General features: G+C 38.9%; 1 long non-coding RNA gene across 1 annotated transcript; it reads left to right on the top strand.

Moving 5' to 3' along the window:
• The first annotated feature begins 1,938 nt into the window (after positions 1-1,938).
• Positions 1,939-5,167, top strand: LOC121931910. Its single transcript, XR_006104229.1, has 3 exons — positions 1,939-3,437; positions 3,860-4,052; positions 4,987-5,167. It is a non-coding gene; the product is annotated as an uncharacterized LOC121931910 (long non-coding RNA).
• Positions 5,168-7,611: the final 2,444 nt, after the last annotated feature.

Below are 7,611 nucleotides of genomic sequence, written 5' to 3'. Positions count from 1 at the left end.
GAGACAAGGGAGCTGAATCTCATATGCAGAACAATGGCAACAAACAAAAAAGGAAAGCGACGTGATTCTTTCATTTGAAGGTAAGAGACTGAAGCAGCTACAGAATACATATAATGCATGCACCTTCAAATGAAAGAATTAAGTACCAGACAATGGCGGGGGGGAACCAACCTGAGATCTGGAGAACTTCTACCATTCCCACAAGATGTTCCATTCTTTCAAAGAGCTCCCACCAACTCCATGGTTTCATCCTCTTTACAAGTTTTTCTTGGCTGCTATAGCTCTGTCATCTTGTCTTTCTCTTGCCATTCCAGAGCAGCCTTAATGCCCTAGAGCCATTTTCTGGCTGAAAACTTGTGCATGTACAAAACCAAAGATTTGCAAATATTGCATCTATTCCAAGTTATATTGTTAACTGAAGACAGTTGACAGAAATGTGTGCTGATTTGAATCAAACTTACCTAAATCACTCATCAAATTGTAAAGGCAAAGTCCAGTTTTAAATACATCGTTGCCTTCACATTGCTTTTTTAAAATTCATATATTTCTTAAAGGAATAATGAATACTGACTGGTTGCACTTAAAACATACTGGGTTGCAACTTAACAGGACTCTTATACAGTACAAATGAAAATTAAAACCCTTTTGTTGAGCAGCTCATGTGCATTTCAGACTGAATGATGTCTCCTTAAAGAATTATTTCTATTTAATTCCACCTGTGTAAAAAGCATGCCTACTAAGCAAAATCACTCCCTGGAAGACTACAGTCATATGCATGTTGTTAACTGCCCTCGACTCAACTTTGAGTCATGTTGACCCTGTGGATGAGACATCTCCAACATCCCCTGTCCTTAACTGCTTTGCTTAGGTTCTGCAGGCTCAGGCCCATGGTCTCCCTGATCAAGTCTAACCATCTGCCATGTAGTTTTCCTCTCTTCGTACTATCCTCTACCTTTCCCAGCATCATTGTCTTTTTAAATGAATCATGCCTGGATTTATTTCCAGTGATATCAGTGTATATACATTATGTTCCTTTTCCCCACTTTATCCTCCCAACAACCTTGTCAGGTAGATCAGGCTCAGACAGAGAGTGGCCCTCAGTCATCTAGTGAATCCAATGTCTCAGTGGGGATTAAAACATGGCTATTCCAGGTTTTAGTCCAACACTTTTACCTCCAGCACCACACAGACTCTCCAAGACAATATATTATTGCAGAGGTTGTCATTTAGAAGGGAAAGAGGATTTATAGAAGTGTAACTTACTGAAAAACTGCAATATTTTGTGTTTCAGTACATTGAGTTCTGCTTATATATAGTATTGCTTCTTAAATACTCATATTCTAATGAGGCTGTTAGTGTTCTAGTAGACTGGGTCAGGGATAATCCAAATAAGAGGGTGCTCCTAGGGACTGAAGTTGCCAGTCAGGGAATAGTAGTCAGTCTGTTTTTTGGATGGAGTCATACTCTTCCTGAAAAGAGAGAATCACAAACTTATAATCAGGTGCTACACATGGATGTTGCACCAGATGTCTTCCTTATGGCTAGGAGTGTCTTTCTCCAGCTATGGCTTTGTCTAGGAAAAGTGGGTCTAGCAGTATTAACTGTTGCATTAGTTACATCACAGTTGGAATACTGCAGAATGCTCTGCAAGGCTGTTTTTTTTCAAGTGACCAGAAGTATCCACTGGGCCAGGTTGCAGCAGAACACTGACAGAAGTACAGTACTATAAGTTGCCAGAATCGTGAGATTGCCTTCCTTTTGGTAACATCCCTGATTTCTCATCCATTTCCAGGTCAAATGCTACAGTATGTTGAATTACACAGCACTATCTTTTTAACTTCACAAATAGGCATGTAGGGATCCATTTAGAATTGGTAGTTACGCATACAGATAAAGGGATACGTACTCCACTCCTGTTTAAAAATTTGTATGCTCTCATTCCCAGAGCCAAGTCTAAGAAAGCAGGGGAAAACTCTATTGAGAGAAATGAGATTTTTCCTTTCCTAGTGTTCATGTGTGGAACGTGGAAACCTAGGGAAATGAGTGGCTTTGAGGTGGGAATGGGGATGGCATAGTGTTCAACATCTTCTACCTGCTATGGGTGAGACCCCTCCTTTCTTGCTTGTAAGTGGGAAAAATAAAACAGATTAATTATCCTACCTAAATCCAAGTAGAGGGGGTTTATTGAATTAATGCGATTTATATAGGTGTTGACATTCAGTGGCATATACTCAATTCAAGACTAGAAATTGGCTTTAGGTCCATTTAACTAAAGACACCAGATCCTGCCTGACTTTGGAAGCTAAGCAGGGTCAGCCCTGGCTAGTACTTGGATGGAAGACTGCCAACAAATACCAGGTGCTGTGGGCTATATTTTAGAGGAAGGAACTGGCAAAGCCACCTTTGAGAATTTCTTGCCTAAGGAAACCCTATGAAATTCATGGAGTTGACATAAGTCAACAGGTGACTTGAAGGTTCATACATACACAGGTCAAAGTGGTCTTAAAGGGCATCTGCAGTGTCTGGATGAAAAGCTAGCAAATCAAGGACACGTGGAAAGTTATGCAAAAGCAAAAACTGACTGAAGGCAATGTCAAGAAAAGTTGAAGGCGTGCGCGCGCGCACACACACACACACATTTGCTATAGTTCCATTTTCACAAAGTTGCATTTGACCTTTAGACTATGTCGACCTAATGTGTAAGTCAAGGGCAGTTTTTGGGGCCAAAGTTAAGGATTTTGATATGACCTGTGGATATGTTGAGGGTAAAACTTAGGGGCGTGTAACTTAGATTCTGAAGGAAGAAGGACCAGAAAACAATGCCAGAGAATTTACAAAATTCCAGCAGGCATCACTGTTAGAATAGAGGGGGTTCAGTGCTTCAAGGACAGCTTATACTTTTGCCTTTCACCAGGGGAGGGTCCCTTTTTAAATAAGATTTAAAGTTTGTACTTAGATTGACCCATTGACAAGTTGACTCAGGTTTTTTGAATGAATTTTTAACTAAAATTTCTAGATTTATATATGAATATACAGTAAACAGCCAGGGAGCAATGCGGGAGCCAAAGGGGCTTCGGGTGATTAGAGGCTCCTTCTCTCTTTCCCAGTGAAACTGGGGAGACACAGATGGGCTTTCACAGATGATTGCACTGGCAACATCACACTGGTTTTAGGTAGTTGTAAAGGGAATTATAGTGTAAGCTTCATGCTCATTGATTGATACAATTACTGATGTCACATTCCTTTGTTGTCCCTATGGAGACTAGTAGCTTCAGGGGGAAAAGCTTGAAGTATCTAAACCTTTGGCTAACGTAGTGAGGATAAGATATGACATAGTGTTCCAGAGCATTGCAGAGACATTCTTTTTTGGAGGAAAGAGGTGAAGATGACCACAGTTTAAAAGGTCTTCACTTCACATATGACATTATGTGTGTACGGTAAGCGAAACAGAATTTCCTAAACTATTTTTGGTGTCACAAGATATTTTCTTGGCCCTCCGGGAAAATAAAAGATTATATGAGATAAATAAAAATTAAAAAAACATCAAATTTGATTTGAAACGACAGAGCATGTACTTCTGTACTGTTAACTTGAAAAAAGAATGCAAAAATTATTCAGGATACTTCTTTGGACCTCGGTACAAGACGCCTTCTTTGGAAGGTGGTCCCCCAAGGCAAATTGGTTAACATACAAAGATTTGTTACAGATTAACGGTCAAGGGAAGGCCACCTTAAAAAAAGAAAATCTATGAAATGGTAATATGGCTTGATAATAAGATTAATTAATAATTAACAAGAATAAAAGTATAAATAATAAATATCTGGTGATCTGGGTTCACAAACTCATTTGTCTCTCTTAGGACGAATCCTACACCCGATTCAACATCTACAATCTGGGAAGCAGTTCTAGGTTTGCTTGGTTGGAATGGCAGTAATAATGCCCGCCATGATGATTTGTCAAGCAGTATTCTGGAGAAGATAATGGGATTGCTGTCTTTCGCAGCTTTTGTGTATGTTGGAATCAAAGTCATTCACCATCTCTGTGGAACCCAAGTTAGTGTTTATTTGATTATTTTATGGGGGGAAAAGGGAAATTATCTCTGGGTTTTCTTTCTCCATGTGTTTTGGTGAAAATATAACAAAATTTTAAGAGACAGAAAAAAACCAATAAAACAATATATGATATGAGAGATAGATTTTGGAGAATACATATTGATAGACATTGATCTGCACCTTTTTAATATATCTAAATGATAACCTCTGACCTGCACCTTGATATCAAAAGTGCATCTTGACCTGAGTAGCTGTATGGCTCTAGTATGAGATTTAAATACAGTGGTACCCCGGGTTACGTAAGGCGCCACATTCGTATCCCGGGGTACCACTGTAACAGGTTCCCACTGAAACAAAGTGAAGCCATGGGCTTTGATATGTAAATGAATTTCCTTTCCCAGCTCTGAAGATGGGTGAGATCATGCAAGGAGCTGCCTTAGCTGCTACCAGGCAGATGTTTTAAAGACGTGTCTCTCTTTGTGATTGAGGGGGAACCATTTGAATCAAAGGAATAGCGTTTGCATAGCCATTGGGGTCCCTACTCTGGCAGAAACATCTGGTGAGATCAAAACATGGACCTAAGATGTAAAATACACTTCAAGCAGTTTCCTTTGATTGCCCTTTGTCTAGAGACTTTGTTAAACCCTTAAAAGGTCTCCTAAATTTAGGTATGGGCTACTGTCAGCTGCTTGCCTCACCCAGGTCAGTCACCCGCAGTCAGTCTCTCTCTCTGACTTGGTCTGCTAAGCCTTAAATATTAAGCAGACTTGCAAACCCTCACACAAATTGGACTTCCCAAGATAGAACCTCTACATCATGTGAGTATTTCCATGAGTGAAGAATAAAAGTGAAATGAAAGTGAATTTATGAAATATATAAGAAAATCATTATTATATATATATAATATATTCTATCTATCTATCTATTTTAACAGACACGGGGTAACATAACCAACATAAATGCATGTCATGTTACTATAAACTATGGCCCCCACAAGGATTACACTGCGAATGGACATCTGACAGATGACAGTGACATGAATTAAGCAAGGAATCATCGCATTGAATGCTACGTGTTAATTCAGTTTGAACTTAATTAAAACTCTTACCACCTGATTTTTGTATTATTACTCTTTTTCATAAGATGTTTTCTGGTGTGCACCCAATGCAGGCAGTGTGTTAGAGGCTGTTCAGACAGGAAGGACACAGGCATGGGCTTGCGGGAACTAAGTAGAATAGTGGAGGATAGAGGTAGTTTAATTCAGCCAGGTGTTCCCCATCCTATATCTGTGCATTTCATTCTCCCCCCCACCCCAGTGCAGTACCTTACATTTCTCTGTGTTGAAATTCATTTTGTTACCTTTGGCCCAGCTTTCTAATCTATTAAGCTTTCTAATCTATTATGGTCATTTTGAATTTTGATCCTGTCCTCTGGGGTATTAGGTACTTGTCCATGTCTGGGCGTGATTTGTGGGAAGACTCAAGAAAGAGATTTCTGAGCCTGATGAGGGAGAAGGAAACATTCTCAAATCATCTGTGAGCTGATTTTTACTCCTGTTTTGGGTGCTATTGCAGTCTTTTGTGTCTCCTTTTTGTGGATGAGAATGTCATATTGATCACTTTTAGTCTGTGGGCCATGCTTTGTTTTCCACATTTGCTGGCAGATTAGGTTAGAACTATACTTGAATTTGTCTCTGTATATTGTAGTAGTTGTATTGGTATGGCATCTGTTCCTGGGATTTATTCTTCCCAGTTGTTTTGAGTGTGGCTTTCCAAAATTGGGGCAATTTGGGCATGCACTCATATTTAAAATGAATTTGCCCAGAGTTCACATGTTTCAACTGCAGATTTTGACAGTCATAGATGTCCTATGACTTTGCTCACAAAACATATAGATATGGCAACTTCTAACCAATATAGTTTCTAAATATGGGAAACCAATAAACTTTTATCTTTCTCACACTTTTGATTACATTTTAAACAACAAATATCTTAACAATATATAGCTTATGACTATAACTATGAGGTGGTTATGAGCAATGATAAATTTCTTTCTTTCATGGCTAAAACTAGAAGCTCCTCCCTGCCCTAGTATCATTGTAAAACTAGTGCCAAAGTAAATAGATATGTTAAATATACATTTTGCAATGTAGAGATGAAAATAAAGTGTGAAGTAACTATTACTGTGGACTGTAAACTAAAGTGTCATAGAATCATAGAACTGGGGACCACAAGGGCCATTCAGTCTAACCCACTGCTGTGCAGGAATACACAGTCAAAGAACTCCCAACAGATGACCATCCAACCTCTGTTCAAAAGACTCCAAAGAAGGAGACTCCACCACTCTCCAATGTGTGTTGACAGAACCCCCAAAAAAGAGTTTTGTGTCTCTGTGTGCTACTGTTCATGTTGCATGTAAAAAAGTCTTAGGGATATAAAAAATATAAACATAACATATATATTTGACTATAAGTCGATGTCAGGTTTTGGGGCCAGAATAATGGATTTTGGTATGACTCCTGCATAAGTAAAGGGTAAAACTTAAAACAAAGGATGAAGCCAAAGAAAACAATGCCAAAGAACTTGGAAAATTCCAGTAGGCATAACTATTTGAGCTCATACTGAAGACTGGATAGATGAGATGGTGATTCCAGGGAAGATTACCTTCTTGCCTTTCACCAGGGGCATAGTTCCTTTGTTATATATAATGTTAAAGCCCAGTACTTACATTGATCCATGTATAAGTTGAGTCAAGTTTTTTGATCAATTATTTGACTAAAATTTCTAGACTTATACATGAATATACAGTAGCAGAGAAGTGTCAAATCAGGCACAATCTAGAGCAAAAGCTAAATGCAAATTATCCTGAGATGTCCTATCAATAATGGCCTATGTTTCTACTTTTGGAGAGGTACTAATTTTAGTAGCAAAGATTTGATGAGGTGGCACAAATGACCTTTGCAAAAGTGTACATATCACTGAGTTAGGATTTACATTGGTGCACAAATCATTGGACTGCTAATGAACCACTTACTGTAAAACAGATACATAAAGCATTTACTAATGTACAGTAGATAAGAGATACTGACACTGCCTGGGACGCAAGTGCCCTGGAAGTGCCAAGGCATTCGAGGAGTAGCAGAGCAATTGAGGGCCTATTGATGGGTTTTGCTCATCAATGAAAACGTGCACCACAGTTAAATAACATCAATAGTAGCAGCAGGATAAACATGATGTTGTTCGATAAGTGTCAGCCAAAAATGGTTTTATTCTGTTAAAATTTCAATTTTTTCTTCATGTAATAATCTCCAAAGTGAAATCGAAGGCTTTCATGGCCGGTATCCATACTTTGGGTTTTTTTTTTTTTCAGGCTATGTGACCATGTTCTAGAAGAGTTTCTTCCTGATGTTTCGCCAGCATCTGTGGCTGGCATCTTCAGAGAATGCTTGCCTGGAAAAAGTTGGGTTTATATATACTGTGTGAACCTGGGAATGCAGGAGTGATTTGCACGTATATTGTTCTGTTGCTGATGGCAGGCCTCAGGCTGGGAGGCTAATGCA

The sequence above is a fragment of the Sceloporus undulatus genome, chromosome 5, assembly GCF_019175285.1.
Source record: "Sceloporus undulatus isolate JIND9_A2432 ecotype Alabama chromosome 5, SceUnd_v1.1, whole genome shotgun sequence".
Classification (NCBI taxonomy): domain Eukaryota; kingdom Metazoa; phylum Chordata; class Lepidosauria; order Squamata; family Phrynosomatidae; genus Sceloporus; species Sceloporus undulatus.
The sequence above is the reverse complement of the archived record's forward strand: the minus strand, read 5'-3'. Positions and strand labels throughout refer to the sequence as shown.